General features: G+C 36.9%; 1 protein-coding gene across 1 annotated transcript in view; it reads left to right on the forward strand.

Moving 5' to 3' along the window:
• The window catches only part of SOX5 (SRY-box transcription factor 5), a 976,694-nt gene that overhangs the window by 127,033 nt on the left and 831,225 nt on the right, over positions 1 to 18,436 (forward strand). The window contains exon 2 of the mRNA XM_032855263.1: positions 13,383 to 13,464. The gene's annotated coding sequence lies outside the window, so the exon portion shown is untranslated. The remainder of the gene's footprint in view (positions 1 to 13,382; positions 13,465 to 18,436) is intronic.

Consider the following 18,436-nt stretch of genomic DNA (forward strand, 5'->3'; position numbering starts at 1 on the left):
TGTGACATTAGTTTCAGGTGTTTAACCTAGTGATTCAGGTAGTTTATGCTTTATATTCTGTTCACCAGAAGTGTAGTTACCACCTATTACCCTACCGCACTATTACAATAACAATGATTATATTCCCTGTGTTGACCCTTTTGTTCCTGTGACTTACTCATTCCGTAACTGAAAGCCTGTAACTCCCACTCCCCAACACCCATTTTCCCCATCTCCCTAACACCCTTCTCTCTGGCCACCATCAATTTATTCTCTGTATTTATATGTCTGATTCTGTTTTCATTGCTTGTTCATTTATTTATTTGCCTTTTTTTTTTTTTTTAGATTCCACATATCACTGAAATCATATGGTATTTGTCTTTCTGTGTCTGACCTACTTCATTTAACATAATACCCCCTAGGTACATCCACGCTGCCACAAATGGCAAGATCTCATCTTTTATGGATGAGTAATATTCTATCACATACACACAAATGCTCCACATTTCTTTATCCATTTATCTATCAATGGGCACTTAGATTGCTTGACTATATTGGCTATTGTAAATAATGCTGCAGTAAGCATAGGGGTACATATACCTTTTGGAATTAGTGTTTTCATTTTCTTTAGGTAAATACCCAGTAATAGAATTACTAGTTGGCATGGTATTTCTGTTTTTGGTTTTTAAGTTTTCCATAGTGGCTGTACTAATTTACATTCCCACCAACAGTGTACAAGTGTTCCTTTTTCACCCATCCTTGCCAACACTTGTTATTTCTTCTTTTTTTTTATTCTAGTCACTCTGACAGGTGGAAGGTGATATCTCATTGTGGTTTTGATTTGTGTTAGGATGTTCCATACTCATGGATTGGAAGAATTAAAATTGTTAAAATTCCACATTACCCAAAGCAATCTACAGATTCAATGCAATCTCTATCAAAATACCAATAGAATTTTTCACTGAACTAGACAAATAATCCTAAAATTTGTTATGGAACCACAAAACCTTTAATAGTCAAAGCAAACCTGAGGAAGAACAAAGCTGGAGGTATCACAACCCCAAATTTCAAGATATATTACAAAGCCGTAATAATCATAGCAGTATGCCACTGGCACAAAAATAGACATGTAGATCAATGGAACAGATAGAGAGCTCAGAAATAAACCAAGGTGGGGCACCTCGGTGGAGCGGTTGGTTGAGTGTCTGACTCTTGGTTTCAGCTCAGGTCTGATCTCAGGGTTGTGGGATCGAGCCCCATGTCACGCTCCATGCTCAGCGCAGTCTGCTTGTGTTTCTCTCTGCCCCCCCTCAAAATAAATGAAATAAATCTTTAAAAAAGGGAAATAAACCCATGCTTACATGGCCAATATATCTACAACAAAGGAGGCAAGAATATGCAATGGGGAAAAGACAATCTCTTCAATAAGTCATGTGGGAAAACTGGATAGGTACCTGCAAGAGAATATAACAGGACCACTTTCTTACACCATACACAAAAATAAACTCAAAATGGATTACAGACCTAAATGTGAGACTTGAAACTATAAAATTATAGAAGAGAACATAGGCAGTAATTTCTTTGACATCAGCCTTAACAACATTTTTCTAGATATGTCTCCTAAGGCAAAGGAAACAAAAGCAAAAATAAACTATTGAGACCTCACCAAAATAAAAAGCTTTTCAACAGAAAAAGAAACCATCAACAAAATGAAAAGGCAACCTACTGAAAGAGAAAGGTTCCTGGCACTAACCATTCACTGGCAAGGAGGATGGGATTACCATTGTTGCTTTAAATTTAATACCACAGAGGTTGGGCTCAATGCCTCAACCTGCACAGCTCTTACATGCTGAGGAAGGGATACTGAGGAGAAAACTTCACTGTCTATTACATTATGCCTTAGGGTGTATTTGTGTATTTATGATAATTTTTTTTGGCTGTAGAATGTGAGTAAAATTATGAACAATTATAGCTGGAATAAGAAAAAGGGGAGGAAAAAGCCAATATGATAAAATGTATCCAAAGTTATATATGTGTGCGTGTGTGTGTGTGTATTTTGAGAAATAGAAAGAGAGCGAGCAGGAAAGGGCAGAGGAAGAGGGAGAAAGAGAATCTTAAGCAGGCTCCTTGTCCAGTGTGGAGCCTGATGGGCGGCTCAATCTCATAACCCTGAGATCCTCACCTGAGCTAGAATCAACTGACAGAGCCACACAGGTGTCCTGAAGATGTGATTTGATTATAAAAGTCTTTCAAAAACATCCCTCTGACTTTTATTATTTTTTAAAATTTCACTAAGAATTATGTGAGCAACCTAATGTTATCCATTGTACCTCTAGATGAGCTCAATGAAAACCGACCTCTGTGAAATACGGTTAAACTTACCTTTCAGAGCTGTCATCTGCATTGAGCTTTTTAATTCAAGTTGTCTTTCATTGAGTTCTCTTTAAAAACCCTGTCATATAGGTCCAAGAGTGTCCTGGGCTTTAGTACTACTACTCCTCATATTTTTTGAGATACATGCCTGGAATGTTGTCTGCTCTTTTCTCCAACTTTCCAGATCTTTCCTGTTCCACAAAACCCAGCTGAAATGTCTATGAAGCCTTTTGATAACCAGTCTAGTCCAAGGGTCTTTTCTCTCTCTTCCCTCTGAAGACTTAAGTATTATTTTCTATATAATTCATTTGTTGGTCAAATTATCTCCTGCCTTTTGAGACTTGTCTTCTATGTCTTTGACCTATTACTAACATCTTCTATTATTGATTATAACTTTCTTGAAAATAGAAACCCTTGATATCTTAATGAGTCCCATGAAAATTGTTTTTCATGTAGTCATCTTGGAAAGGGAAGTTTAAATAATCTCTCATTCTGGATATAAAAATAACTCACATTTACTAAGCTTGTACTATATGCCCAAGAGTAACAAATGCTTTATAGGTGTTATCTCAGTTTTTCCTCACATATAGATACAAAAACTTCACGTAGTAGATTAGGCAAAAGCTATCTCAAAAGAGTTGAAATAAGAAAGGGAATATAGTGGTTCCCCGATAGAAAATAACCTTTAAGCCTAAGGGATATGTCCAGGTATCTATTTATCACTCTGTTTTCCCATCTCTCACCTTTACTTTTCTCTTAGTTAACTCTTTTAGGTTTGGAAGATCTTCAGTAACCTCAATTATGGTTGTGGGACTAGTTCTAGCAATTGTGGTGATGGGGATCCCCACATGGCTTCCCAGAACTGGTCAATGATTACTCAGGCCTGAACAGTCATCCCTAAAGAGCAGCTAGAGGAGGTGTGGGTCAAAGTCACTTGAACCATGAAGTCTGAGAATAGGGACATCATGGTTTTTCAGTGAGATGCTGAGTAGACGATTTTTCTGGTAAATAATATTTCTAATTTACAGATAAAACCTGGGCTTAGAGATTAAGTAACTTGCCTAAGATCACCCAGATAGGAGCACTCTGTCCAGCATAAACTCCAGAGTTTATGATAAACACTTTGCTATACTGTAGTATTTTTATCAAACTGTATTTGAGTATCGGTACTCGAAATAAAAATAGCATCCATCTATTGTACAGACCTTATTTTATGTATGTTCAGCAGCCATCTTCTTTGGATACTCAGTACTCTTATTTCCTTGTATAATCTTATCTTCTTCTTCTTCTTCTTTTTAACCAAATCAGGAACTGAATGATTATCTGGAATGATTGTATATTGTTTAAGTGACTGCATTTTCTTTCCTAAGACTGTGTTTCAGTCACCATGTTTTCTTACTCAGATCTTTGTACTCAAATACTTTCATGACTCTTTGTGGGCTCCACAGATAGTACACACATTTCAGATATTATCCGAGTTAGGTTAGCAACGGAAATCTCCCTCCATTGCCTGTGAAGGTGACCGGGTATCAGGTCGAAATTCATGAGTCACAGATCTATCAGTGGAAAGACACTTGTGGAGAATAAACGAGGATTGACGGGGCTCTGGGTGTGGAAGGCCTGATTCTTAGAGCTCCTGAGATGAAAGTGTATGGGTCCTGTTATCTTTGGCTCCTTCCGAAATTAAGGGCCTGCCCTGCTCTTGCTTGGGCCTGCCACCAGGCCTCGTTCTTCAGGTTCTTCCTGCCATTTCAGTACTTCAGAGAGACCACCTACTGATTCGCTGCAACTCCACGTCTTCCTGTTCTACTTCTGACCCAAGAATTTCGGGTGTCTAAAATGAGTTTTCTATAATTTTTGACATTATTGTACTTCAGGTACTATTTAATTTTTTATATGTTAACACACAAAGGTACCTTTTTGTCGTAACAACCCCTTTGCTGACATTCTGGAATGTATTCCTTGTTTTACTTCTTTCTCTGCTAATGACTTTTCCAACTTTGAAGTAGTTAGATCACAGCTTTTTTATTAATAAGTTTTAATGACTTTGTTTTCTCCATATCATCTAACAAAGTACGTTACAGGTATTGCTCAACAATATATTTATTTAATTTGACTCAGTGCTCAGAGATGGGGTGAACTGTCACATTAATATGAGGACCAGGAATTTCATCTTATTCACAGAGGTGACCTGAAGACTCTTTTACTCTGCACTTTTCAGCTTGGGCTAAGAGCTATAGGGTGAACAGAGTGTACCAGCCTAATCCACAGATTGGTATGTAGTTCTTAGCATCGTTAGCCATTCAGTCTTTACTATATCAGCTGAGGGGTTAATTTCGGGTTGCTTTTTGTTCATTGAATGTAGAATTTGGTGTATTATGAGGATTTTTGCTTCTAGTCAGGAATAATGGCTTTGTGTTGTAAAACGCATTAAAATAGTATGTGCTAGCTTATCTAAACTAGGTCAGTTATTTTATAGTTACATTTGATTCATGATGGTACTATGGCGGGGGAGGGAAACAAGTCTTCTTATGTAGAAATGTTGCCTATTAACAATGAAAAATGCATTTATATATTGCCCTCCTATTAACAGTTCATGGTCTGTATTGAAGGTATTTGATTTTTCACTGGTAAAGTAAACTTTATCTTCAGTCCATGCACATCAGCATAGGAGTACACCTATTTTACTTTTTAATGTTAAAAATCACAAAGGCTTTTCTAAATTAGCAGGGGCATTTACACAGTAAACTAGTGAAAAATGTTATGAGCTTTCATCAGCTGTTTTGGTTTTAGCTCCCACTTTGGGGCTTTTACACTTCTTTCTCTTTCCCACCCCATCTCCAGGAGGCAAACAAAGAAATATAATTTGCATCAGCTATAGAAATGCCTCTGAGATCACTGCTCTAAGTGAGTTGGGGATTTGGAGTAGAAATCCTGAAAAAAGAGAAAAAGGCAAGGGTAAAAGCTCTGTTGACAAGGGAGTTTCATAGGCATGCGGTGAGAGCACAACATTGGACGTGTGAATACAAATTTTGCAAGCTTCCTCTTCTCTTGTGAAAAAAGTCTAGGAATGTGGTAGTTCTGTCTGGTTAAAGAGTTGGATACAGTGACAGCTGGATAGCTTAGTTTTTCTTTCTAATGTAGATACTTCCCTGTTGGAGTGTTTAGCACCTTTACTCCTGTCCTGCTTCTCATCACATGTGGCACCACTGGTTGAGAGGAATTAGGTAGCTCTCTCTGTGCATGATGCTGAGCAGTTCTCCATCACTTGGGCAATCCACTGGGCTGGAATGGAAGGGCATTTGAATTTTCACTTTGATGCGGAGCATTAGCACATTCACTCTCTGCTGGCATCAGGTCAAGGAAACCAAGTAAGCTTGTGAAGCAGTTTTTCCCTGGAGCAAATATAATACACGTATTTGGCTAGGAGGTCATCTGTTAAAGGTTGACTTTATTTTTTCAATAGGATCAGGTATTTGTTCAAATTTAGAATGCATCTAAGTAGAGGCAATGTAGACATTTAATCAAAGCAAAATCTATTCTAAAAAAATAGGAAGATCTCATTATAGATTCACAGTCTGTGTATTTGTGTGCTCAAGGATAATAATAATACTGGGATACATTTCAGAGAAAAGAGATGAGTAAAAATAAGAAAAAAAATTAATGGATTTGAGCCCAAGTAAATGAAACTCTATTATTTAATTATAGTATCTGACTGTGAATATAAATGGGAGATGTAGAGCAAGAATTTTTTCTACAGTTTGGATCACAGAAGATTTCACGACTAAAAGGGAAAGTCTGAAACTCAGAGCTACAAGCTAGAAGTTTGATCCTTCATAAAATGAATCAGGGAGTATAAAAATTATTTTGGAATTGAGGACAGTCCCTTTTGCAAGCACTCAAGTGTTTTTACATCTAAAGTGAGTAAAAACTGCATAACGTGGAAAACTCGCCAGTGTCCTTCAAATTTGCCACTTCGGAGAAGCCTGAATAGATGGGGTAAAACTTACTGATACACAATGGGAAAAGACAGGCTTACTCTTAAAATTTCATGTTTGGAATCTGTTGTGGCCCAATGTCTGTAATAATGTCAATGGTTGGGCTATTTTTTTTTTTTTTTAACCAGTTGCTATTTTTGGCATGTGAGTGTGTTTAAACTCCAGTGTCCTGGTAAAATTCCAATGTAGATGAGTGATGATATTCTACCTGCCATGTTCTTATTTTGTCTTTCTTTTCTTTTTTTTTTTTTTTCAAGATTTTATTTATTTATTTGACAGACAGAGATCACAAGTAGATAGAGAGGCAGGCAGAGAGAGAAGAGGAAGCAGGATCCCTGCTGAGCAGAGAGCCTGATGCAGGGCTCGATTCCAGGACCCTGAGATCATGACCTGAGCTGAAGGCAGAGGCTTTAACCTACTGAGCCACCCAGGTGTCCTTTATTTTGCCTTTCTTAATGAAATGAAACGCAACTGCATTCCCAGGCAGAGTTTTGATATACTTTAGATAAAAATTTAGTATTTTTATCTAGTATCTTCATTTTATAGTTCCATATCATTAGAACTTAGTTCCAGGTTCAGCTCTGTCACTGACTCACTTGTGACCTTGTGCAAGTTATCTTCATCTCTGATATTCTGTAAACTAGAACAACAATCTAGGTCATTGTTAAGCCTACTCACAATTTTAACAGACTATGAATTGTTGATGGTACACATCCTTGATAATACAATAAGGGGAAAATTTTTTCCAGACTTCAAAAATTTTTCAGAAAATTTCAGAAATTACCTTTAAAGTTGTCTGTCCAAAAGTATATGCCAGAAATCTTGGTGTTTCAAATTAGAGTTAGTTTCTCTTTCACCCCCTCCCCACTCCCAACTAATCCCAATCCATTTCTCAGTTATCTTTTTAGTGGAAGTATGAATGCATGTTTAGTTTTAGATGAAGGGAAACAAGAGAGCTCGGGAAAACAGAACAGTATCTCATATAGCTACATTTATTTTGATGTTCAGATTTTTGATTTATCAATCTCACATTTTTGCAGAAATATCCAGGAGGGCACAATTTATGACATAGTTAACTCAAAGTGGTAAAATGATGACATCATCAGACTATGAGGAGTTATGTATGTATAATGTCATACCTAAAGCAACCACTAAAAAAGCTATGCAAAGAGACACTAAAAATACTGTATATAAATCAAAAGGGAATTATAAAAATTGTTGAAGGCTGAAAAAAGGCAAGAGAAATGAAATATAAAGGAAAGTAGAAAGCAAAAAAATGAAATTGCAGACTTCCATCTTAACACATTGTTAGGTCCCCCAATAATGGGTCCATGATTAAAGGAGCGAGACTGATATAAAGCAAAGGTCAAGCAAAGCTTTATTCCGTGCCAAGCATCAAGAATCAAACTGACTGGCCAGGGCCACGCCTCTTACAGAGAGGGCAACCTCTCTCTGTTTCACAGACTAGCTTTTAAGGGCAAAGGCCATGTGATTGGGCCTGGCCACGCACATGTGGCCAGTGAAATTGTAACACACAGAGAAAGCTGCACAGTCATGTTAGGTCACACATAAGTTACCAGTTGAATTACAATTTACCCTAGTAGACATTTGACCTAGCCTATCACCTTGGTCAGAATTGGCACCCAAAAAGCTCCCTATGGGTGTGGCCCATACTCCTTGGTAACTAGGGAGACAGTATGCGACCCCCACTGATTGGATGTTTCCACCTGGCCTGACCCACCCTTGTATTTGGGCTTTGTTACCTGGGGCTGGTTTCTGGGACTTGTTTTTAAGTAAGTCCCCTGGGGGAAGGGGAGCAGGAACAGTTTAAGGGTTAAACAACAAGGTTATTGTATAACGGATGGATGGAAGCGCTCTGGCTAAATAGGTCCTTACAATATCAATAATTACATTAAATATAAATGGACTAAATACTACAATTAAAAGATTATCAGTATATTAAAAATATGACATAATTATTGCAGTTTATAAGAATTCTCTTCAAATACAATGATATAGGCAGGTTGAAAGTAAAAGGATAGATAAAGATGTATAATGAAAACAAATTAAAAATGCAAGAGTTGCTATATCAGTATCAGTTATGGTAGACTTGAGAGCTAAAGAAAAAAAATTACTGGTGATAGAGGGAAATATTATATAATTAGATAGAGGAAAATATTAATAAATATTATATAATTATATAATGATTAAAAAGTTGTTCCATCAAAAAGACATGGTAGGTGTGCCTGGTTGGCTCAGGTTAAGCCTCTGCCTTTGGCTCAGGTCATGATCTCAGGGTCCTGGGATTGAGCCCTGCTTCGGGCTCTCTGCTCAGCAAGGAGCATCCTTCCCCCTCTCTCTCTGCCTGCCTCTCTGCCTACTTGTGACCTCTGTCTGTCAAATAAATAAATAAAATCTTTTTTAAAAAAGACATGGCAATCCTAAATGTGTATGCACTAAATTACTGAGTTGCAAAATATATGAAGCAAAAATTGACAGGTTTGAAAAGAGAAATAGACAAATTCACAAATATAGTTCAAGATTTCAATACCCCTACATTATCAATTAATAGAAAACTAGACAGAATATCAAGGATATAGAAAACTCATAATCAGTAACCAATAGACTCTAATTAATATTGACAGAATTCCACCCATCAGCAGCAAAACACATATTCTTCTCATGTGACTATGGGACATATACCAAGAGAGACTATATCCTGGATCAGAAAACAAATCTCAACACATTTAAAAAGAATTAAAGTCTTATGGAATCTATAAGTTGGCCACCATGGAATCAAATTAGAAGTGAATAATGAAAGATAACGTGAGAATCTCTGAGCACTTGGAAATTCAGCAACATACTGAATTCTAAATAATAATCCATTGGTCACAAAGGTGGTCTCAAAAGACGTAAAAAATACATTTAACTGAATGAAAGTAAAAATACAACATCAAAATTTGTGGGTCACCGATAAAGAAGTGCTAAGAGGAATCATTATAGCACTAAATGTATAATTAGAAAAAAAGAAAAATCAGTAATCTAACCTCCCATTTCAAGAACCTATAAAAAGCAGAGCTGAATATACCCAAAGGAAACAGAAGAAAGGAAATAATAATGTTAAGAACAAATCCCATAAAATTGAAAGCAGAAAAACAATCAATGAAAAAGAAGTAAGTTGAGAGATATTGTACCACATATTACCTGTGCAGGAAAAGACCAAAATTCCAAATTTAGGGGCACCTGGGTGGCTCAGTGGGTTAAAGCCTCTGCCTTCGGCTCAGGTCATGATCCCAGGATCCTGGGATCAAGCCCCACATCGGGCTCTCTGCTCAGCAGGGAGCTTGCTTCCTCCTCTCTCTGCCTGCTTCTCTGCCTACCTGTGATCTCTGTCAAATAAATAAATTCTTTAAAAAAAATAAAAAAAAATTAAAAAAATGGCCATTTAAAAATTGATGAAATTGATAAACCCCTGCAAGACTAATAATAAAGACTAATAAAGACTAATAAATAAAGAGAAAAGACACAATATACCAATATCAGGAAGAAAAAGAGTGAACACTGCAGACCTTGCAGACATTAGAAGGGTAATACAGGGATATAACAAAGAGCTCTATACACATTTGTCAGCTTAGATGAAATGGACCAATTCCTTAGAAAACACAAACTACCACTACTTACCTAATATTAAATAGATAATTTGAATATCCCTATAGTTAGTAAGGACATTATATATAAAATTTTTAAGCTTTCAAAAAGGAAAATCTGGTCCAAGATATGTTCACTAGCATGTTTTAACAGACACTTAGAGAAGTAACACCAGTTCTACACAATCTATTTCAGAAAACCATTTCTTTTATGGTAGTGCTATCCAGATACCAAAACTCAACAGACAGTTGAAAGAAAGAAAAGAAAAAGAAAACCAGACACAAATATCCCTCATGAACACAGACACAAAAATCCTTAACAAAACATTAACAAATAGAAGTTATATAAAATGAGATATATTCCATGATCAATGGGAGGTTTATTCCAGGGATATGAGGCTGGTTCAGTACTTGAAAAACTATTTGTGTAATTCATTATGTAACAGGCTAAAGAAGAAATGTCATGATTCTATCAATTCATATAGGAAAATTAAATTTTTGACAAAATTTAATACCCATTCATGGTAAAAACTCTCAGATAAATAGGAACAAGGAATGTCCTCAACCTTATATAGAACATCTATTAAAAATGCATAATAGTCTACAACTAACATTACCTTTAATGAAGAAAGACTGAATTCTTTCCCCTTAGATCAGGAAGTAGGTCAAGAATGTGTGTACTCATCACTCTTATTTAATATAGTGCTTGAATTTCTAACCTGTGCAAAAGAAAAAAAAAAAAAAGGAAATTAAAAGCATAGAGATCACAAAGGAAGAAATAAAACTGTCCCTATTTTCAGGTGCCATTTTTGTTTAAGTAGAAGATCCCAAGGAACTTAAAGAACACACTTGTCAATCTAATAACTGAGTTCATCAAAGTAGTGGGATACAAGATAAACATGCAGAAATCAATTATATTCTTTTATAACAGCAATGAACACCTGCATAGCAAAATTGAAAATACAATGCTATTTACAGTTACTCAAAAAATTAAATACTTAGGTATAAATCTAAAAAAACATGTACAGGACTATTATGTTAAAATCCAGGACTATCTAAAAATAGATATACCATGTTCATGGACTGGAAGACTCACCAATACAAAGATGTCAGTTCTCCCAAACTGACATGCAGATTTAATATAATTCCCATCAAATTTTCAGCAAGATTTTTTGTACGTGTAAACAAAATTATCCTAAAATTTGTATGAAAAGACAAAGGAATCAGAATAGATGTGATGAATTTGAATGAGAAAAATAAAGTGACAGGGATTAACACACCCAATTTCTAGATTTATTATGTAGCTGTAGTAATTAAGACTCTGATCTTGGTAGAGGGATAGGCACATATATGAATGGAACAGAATGGAGAATCCAGAAATTGACTAACACAGACATATTTAACTGATTTTTGACAAAGGTGCAAAATTAATTCAATGGAAATATAGCCTTTTCAACAGATGGTGTTAGGCCATTGGACATTCAAAAAAAAAAAAAAAGAAAGAAAAACAAACACACAAAAAATACAAACCTTTGAGCTAAGTATGATAGCTTATATAAAGATTAACTCAATATATATCATGAACTTTAATGTAAAATCTAAAATTATAAAGTTTTTAGGGAAAAAAAGAAAGTCTTTAGGATCTAGGTTAGGCAATGCATTTTTGGACAAAAGCACAACCCACAAAAGGAAAGATTGATAAATTGGATTTTATCAAACTTAAGAACTTTTGCTCTGTGAAAGACCCATTTATGAGGATGAAAAGACAAGCTACACCCTGGGAGAAAATATTTGCAAGCCATGTGTCTGATGAACAACTAGTACTAGGAACATAATCTTTCAATCTACAGTCAAAAAAAATCAATTAGAAAATGTCCAAAGACATGAAGAAACATTTTATGGGAGAAGATACATACGGATAGCAAATAAGCTATCTTATTTGTTCAGCATCACTAATCATCACTAATCATTAGAGAAAAGCAGAATGGCTAAAATAAAAACTAATGACAACACCAAATGCTGGCAAGGATGCACAGAAACTGGCTCACTCATGTATTGCTGATGGGGATATAAAATGGCACAACCATTCTGCAAAATAGTTTGGCAGGTTTTTAAAGAAAATTTAACATAGAACTCCAGTACAAACCAGCAATTGCTCTCCTGGGCATTTATCCCAGAGAAAGGAAAACTTTTGTTCACACAAAAACCTGTATGCATATGCTTACAACAGCTTTGTTCATAATAACTTAAAACTGGAAGCAATACAGTGTCCTTCAATAAGTGAATGGTTAAATGATCCTTACCACAGAACACACTACTCAGCAATAAAAATTAGAGAACTATTGATACTCCAACCTGGATAAATCTCCAGAGAATTATGTTGATTGTATGATTTCATTTATGTAATATTTTTGAAATGGCAAAATTATAATAATTATAAGTCAATTAGTGATTTCCACTGTGTATGGTGGAGGTGGGAGGGAAGGGAAATGGTTATTGCTATAAAAAGACAATTTGAGGGATTCTTACAGTAATGGAAATGTCTATCTTGACTCTATCAGTGTCAGTATGTTGGTTTTGATATTATACTATAGTTTTGTAAGATGTTACCACTGGCGGAAATGAAGCAAATGGTGCAGGAATCTCTCTGTTTCTTACAACTGCCTGTGAGTCTACAATTATCTCAAGCTAAATTGCTTAATTAAAGAAAAAGACAGCCCTCTACCGGCTCCTACATTAAAATTCAAAACCTTTCCTTGGCCCTTTCCAGCCTCACTCATGTCCTACTTCTCTCTCTGTTGCATATCATGCTGCAGCTATAGTGGCCTTTTTGCTGTCCCTGGTCCTGCTTAGCAACCTCTCACCACAGGGCCTTTGTACTTGCTATTCCCTCTGGTGGCAAAGATCCTCCCTCGGGTTTGCTTACTTCATCCTGTTCTCTGCTTATCTGATGTTTACCTTGAATACTTTATCTAAAGTAGCACACCTATCACAATCTAATGCTTTATTTGGATTTATTTTTCCTCTTTCAGTAAAAATATATTTGATACTTTAAAAAATTCCATGTTCCTGGGATGGGAATCTTGAACTCTCTGCTATACCTTCACTTTTTTATGTGTTCTTCTGGAATTTGGAGCATTTGATTTAAAAAAACAACAACAAAAAAACAAAACAAAGAAGCTGATTTCTATTTTCTTTTGTATTCTCTTTCTTTCTGCTGATGTCTAAGTGGAATTTGTGGGTTCCATAGTAATATATATTCTGTATTATGTCATGCTCAGTTTATCACAATCCACTGGTATTTCCCCGATAGCTAACATTTCAGAGTTGGCCTCTTTACACAGTGATTCTACCTCTAAATGACTTAGCTTTAATTCTCTTCTAGGCTTTTTAATCAGGCTGCAGTGTAAAGACATACTTCAAGAGGATCCTTAGAAGTCTTGGACAAGCTTACCCTTATGTGGCAGGTATGTCTCTGTCTACACACTAAGTGTGCAAGACATGTAACTTTTTATTTTTCTATAGCTAAATCCAAATTACATTTTGCTCTTCCATTTAACCAAATGCAGAAGCAATCTGGGGTTGCATCTAAGTTCTAGAAGGTTATGAGATAACCAAGCTTTTGAGGGATGACATACCTGTTCTTTGGCTGCCATCTCTTCATTAGGCACAGATTTCCTCCTATCCCTTGTCAGTACTTGTGGGAAACTGCTGAGGCATACCTTGATCTTCCTTTGTGGATCTTCTACTCCCCTTCTCCAGGATTTTCAAGATACCTCCTGGGCATATCAGGGCATGCTGTTACTCCTGCTGGACCAGAAGAAACTCTTTGTCGGTGGATGAAGCTCTTTGTTCCTCTCCTGCCACTCTAAAGCACATGATACTTGTTGTGTTGCTCTTGTGTATGGGGTCCTTTGGAAGGCTGGTCCGGTCCATCTGCCGGGATATATCTGCCTTGGCCATCTCTAAGGTCCTGGCTATATCCAAGAAAGACCATCCTTTCCCTCCTACCATTATCTCTCACCCATGTATTTGGGGTTTCTCTCTGTAACAGTACTTTGAACAAGCACAACTTAGGAAATCAATCAAAACACAATTTACTTGTTTTACTTGTTTCTTTAAAATGAATTCAGAAAGGGTGGTGGGAGTTCCCTTGCCTTAGGCTGGGGGAAGTAGGGAGAATAGGTCTCAGGCAGGCTCCATCCCTAATAGGACTACTCTTGGATTTAAAAAAAAAAAAAAAAAAAAAAAAGAATTCTTTTGGCACTTTAGATTACAAACATAGTCTTCATTCAGAAATTAGAATGCCTAATCTCAGACCATAATCATAGCTTTAAAGTTAGTTTAATATCCATCATCCCTTCTCCCCCATCTGGGGCCCATTGTTGGGTTGGGCCAAAAATTGCACGGGGAGAGTGTGGGGTTTTTCTCTATCTGTCACCTCCTCTCCCACTTGCTAGCTATTGCTAAACCAAAGTGGTTGGAGCATGGAAAGAAGAGGAATTAAATGGCTTGGGAATGTTTCTTACTTGAAATGGTCCTGTGTTAAGCTGGCTCCAAGCTTTCTGGGCTTGACGATATTTAAAACTGACACTCACATGGCTCCTTTTGGAGTTCTTGGTGGCTTCCCTGCTGGACCCATCTAGCTTCAACTCCCCTGAGTTGGGTAGGGTTTCTCCTCTAGCTATTCACTTTCTAGTGGAGCTTCTGGGTTTCAGATAGTCCATTCTACATGCACTCTCCGTTGGGGTATCAGTGATACTTCTAGATGGTCATCTTGGGCTTCAGGCTGGCTCTCTCATATATGGCCCACTTCTGTTTCATGAAAACATGAATCTTACGTACCTGGATGGGCAGGAAGGGTGCAGGTCCTTCTCAGATTCCAGAGATGCTCCTAGCCTGACCCTCTTGCCCTCTAGATTTCCAAGGTGAGAATCAGTCTGCAGTCCACTGGGTTTCCTAAACTCCAGGGGACACATTTAGGCTGTCTACCTTGTTCCTTTGAAGCCTCTGTAAATACTGGAGAAAGGAAAAGTGGCACCTTCCAGCTCTCTTGCGGGGGATGAAGGGGGTGGCGGGGCAGTGGGGCTTACCATAGAGTAGCAGCTCAATCCAAGAATCTTTTCTTAAAACTTCTCCTAATGTCTGTTGTTTTGATCCTTTACATTATTTTGTTGGTCTTAGGGCCATCTGACTTGTCTTGTGATTTTCTTTTAAAATCAGGATTTTGATCTGGCCCTTAACTTTGGAATTTCATACCTGTTTAATGGAGGTAACTCAGTTGAATCTTGCAATCTAATGTCTGGTCATGTGGACCCCACCAAGATGAGTTGAGGTGGTGGGAGGAGGGGTAAAGATGCAGTCACCCCACCCTAAATTGTCGTGGGATACACTATTATCTATATATGGCTTGACCACCTTATTTTTCACCCAGGAGGATCTAAATCTACTCTAAGCTTAGTTAATACATAGGAGAGTCTCTTCTGGTCTCTTTTGTATGCACGGAGTCATTACAATTTCCCAGGGGGTCTTAGGCTTTTGAAACTAAAAAACCAGTAACTTAATTGATACTTCCCCTGCAACCCTCCTCTCCCCCCCCTCCCCACCCCCACCACCGTGCTCCCCTGCTCTTCCAATGATTTTCTAATGCTACGAGTTCAGAGTATAGCAGTTTGGCTGCCTGAATGGGGAGAGAAGCAAGATTCAAGGATATGAAATAAAATACTTCAAATGTTATATCCTAAATGATAAATATTGCCTATCCTCTTTTTAGTACCTCTTAATGTAGTTTTTCATCTTTATAATGGCACTACATGCTTTACATGAAGGATTTGATATCTGAGGAAACCAGGTTTATTAGTCTGCTAGGGGGTGGCTTAAACAATAGAAATTTATTGTGTCACCATTCTGGAGGATCAAAGTCTAAAGTCAAGGTTTGGCAGGGTTGGTTCTCTCTGAGGGCTGTCAGGGAGGAATCTCTTCCCTCTCCATGACTTGTAGATGGCATCTTCTGCCTGTCTCTTCACGTCATTTTTCCACTATGAACATCTACCTCTATGTCCAAATTTGCTTCTTTTCTTTTCTTTTTTTTAAAAATAAGGACACCAGTCATATTGGATTAGGGCCCACACTAATGACATCATCTTAACTACTTATAGCATTGACCTTATTTTCAAATGTCACCTTCTGACATACTGGGAGTTGGGACTTCAACATATAAATTTGGGAGGGGAAGGTTGTACAATTCAACCCATAACACCAGGGTTCAAAGAGGCTCAATGACCTCAGTTTCACACAGATCTCGAATTGCTAGTGCAGGGATTCCACAGCTGTGTGACTCTAAATCTTGCATTCTTCCTGCTGTACTACACCTCATCTCAAATGAATCTTGCATGCAGCCTTGTGCAATGAGAATACTGTCTTTCCTTTAAACAACCAAGCCAGCCTCGTGAAGGCATGGGTCCATCCTGGAAAAAAGCTCATACTTAGCTATAAGGTCTCTCATTGCAGGAACTCAGAACAATGCCTTATACAAAGGAGAAACAGGAACATGTTTGTGGAGAGGTCCAGTGTAATGCCATTATACCATAGGCTAGAAACCAAGCTTATACCTGAACCAGGGTTTAAGTTCTACCAGGATTCAAACGGCTCTGAAGCTGCCAAAATGGCCTCAACTCTAATTTGGTGATATTATTCCTATGGCCTGTGGCTTGCATTTCTGGTGCTTTTAACCTGTATTCATGTCTAAATGTGCTATGTGTCTGTGGGCTGCTTCACGTAGAGCATATTTAAACAATGTGTAATAAAACAGCATATTTAAATCATACAAAAGAAAAAGGGTAGAATGTGTGCTATAAAGTCTCTGCAGGCATTTACTGGATAATGGTAATGACAGCTTTCCTAAAAAAGGATTAAAATATGTTCAGTTTCAATGAGAATTATATTTAGGGGGATTATCACATTATTTTGGATATTTTCTTTTTAAAAACAATTCTTTAGTGCATCCTAGGTGAGAGATAGGGAGTATAGTAGTGATTCAGAAACATGGCTTCATGCATATGAACAGAATTTGGGTCTTGTAGTATCCATCACTATTTTATTGGAATAAAATAAAATGGAATAAAATGGCAAAAAAATTATCCCTTTCGGTTAGTGCTTGAAATATATACCTACAGAAATAAGTCCATTATAAGATTTTTCTTGCCAAAACTCTAATAGATGCTCACTTACTGAGAAATATGTAGACTGAGAAATATTTAAGAAAAATACACTTTAATGAAGCTGCACTAAGGATATTTATTTAGCTAATTGTGTAGAGGGATCGAAATATGATTTCAAGTAAAGTAGACTATTGGCCATATAAATAAGCCTGGCACAGGTGTGCAGAGTTTTAAGAGAATTAGGTAGCAGAGCTAATGAATATTAGAGGAAGTCTCAAATAAAAGTTTTATTGTAAATTAGATTTTCTCTTATAAAGCAAATAGAGCCGCATAACAAAATTTTAAAATAAGGGTAAAAAATTGCTAACATATCAATAACCAAAAGCAACAAAAATTACCTTTTGGCATACTTGCTTCTCCTCCTTTTTCATTCATTTGTTCAGCTAGGGATTAGGAAGTACTTAATGCAGACATTGAGGAAAGATGGCTAGGACAGCTTGCAAGATCTCTGCCCTGAACAAGCTCTTAAATTATCAGGGAAAATACACAGTGAATGAGTCCTTATAACAAGTGGTAAGTGCAGTATTGGAGGCAAGGTAGCTAAAGAGCTTGCTGTCAACTCTATTGTTAGGTCTGGGAAGCCTTGAACAGGTAAGCTGAGATAGAAGAAACAGGAGTAGAAATCTGTTAGCTGGAAAAGAGAAGGAAATGTATTTTAGTTAGAGGAAAGAGCATCTGCTAAGGTATGGCAGGATTGAAATAACATTACGAGGAACTGTAAATAATGCAGCATGTCTGGAACAACAGAGAATGAGGCTGGAGAAGTAGGGGGAGGTGATATCATGGAGGGATTTGTGCCAGTTACACTATTGGCAAGAAAGTTTTTCAAGTAGTGAAGGAATGTGTTTAGAATTTCATCTTAGAAAAATTAATCTCCAGCAATATGATTGGATAGATGGCTTAGAAATTACTAACCTTAGGAATTGAGTGTTTAGTAAGGAGCTAGATAGACCAAGAAGCTGAAATAAAGCTTAAATTAAAAACTCTGGGCTTGCATGGACTTCTAGCATGGGTAGGGACTCTAAAATATGTTCTCATGGTCATATGTTTTTATAAAATTTTATAGAAAAGTGTGTTTTTAATGTCAATTAATTATGAACATCTTCTCTTTCTGCATTACCACTCTACCCTGTGTTATGCTTTTCTTAATATTCTTTTAACACTGGGGGGCTTTGGTGATGCAGATTTTGTATTCATAATTTTTTATCTTTTTTTTTTT

The sequence above is a fragment of the Lontra canadensis genome, unplaced genomic scaffold (genome assembly GCF_010015895.1).
Source record: "Lontra canadensis isolate GAN:19392208 unplaced genomic scaffold, GSC_riverotter_1.0 scaffold9, whole genome shotgun sequence".
Lineage (NCBI taxonomy): Eukaryota > Metazoa > Chordata > Mammalia > Carnivora > Mustelidae > Lontra > Lontra canadensis.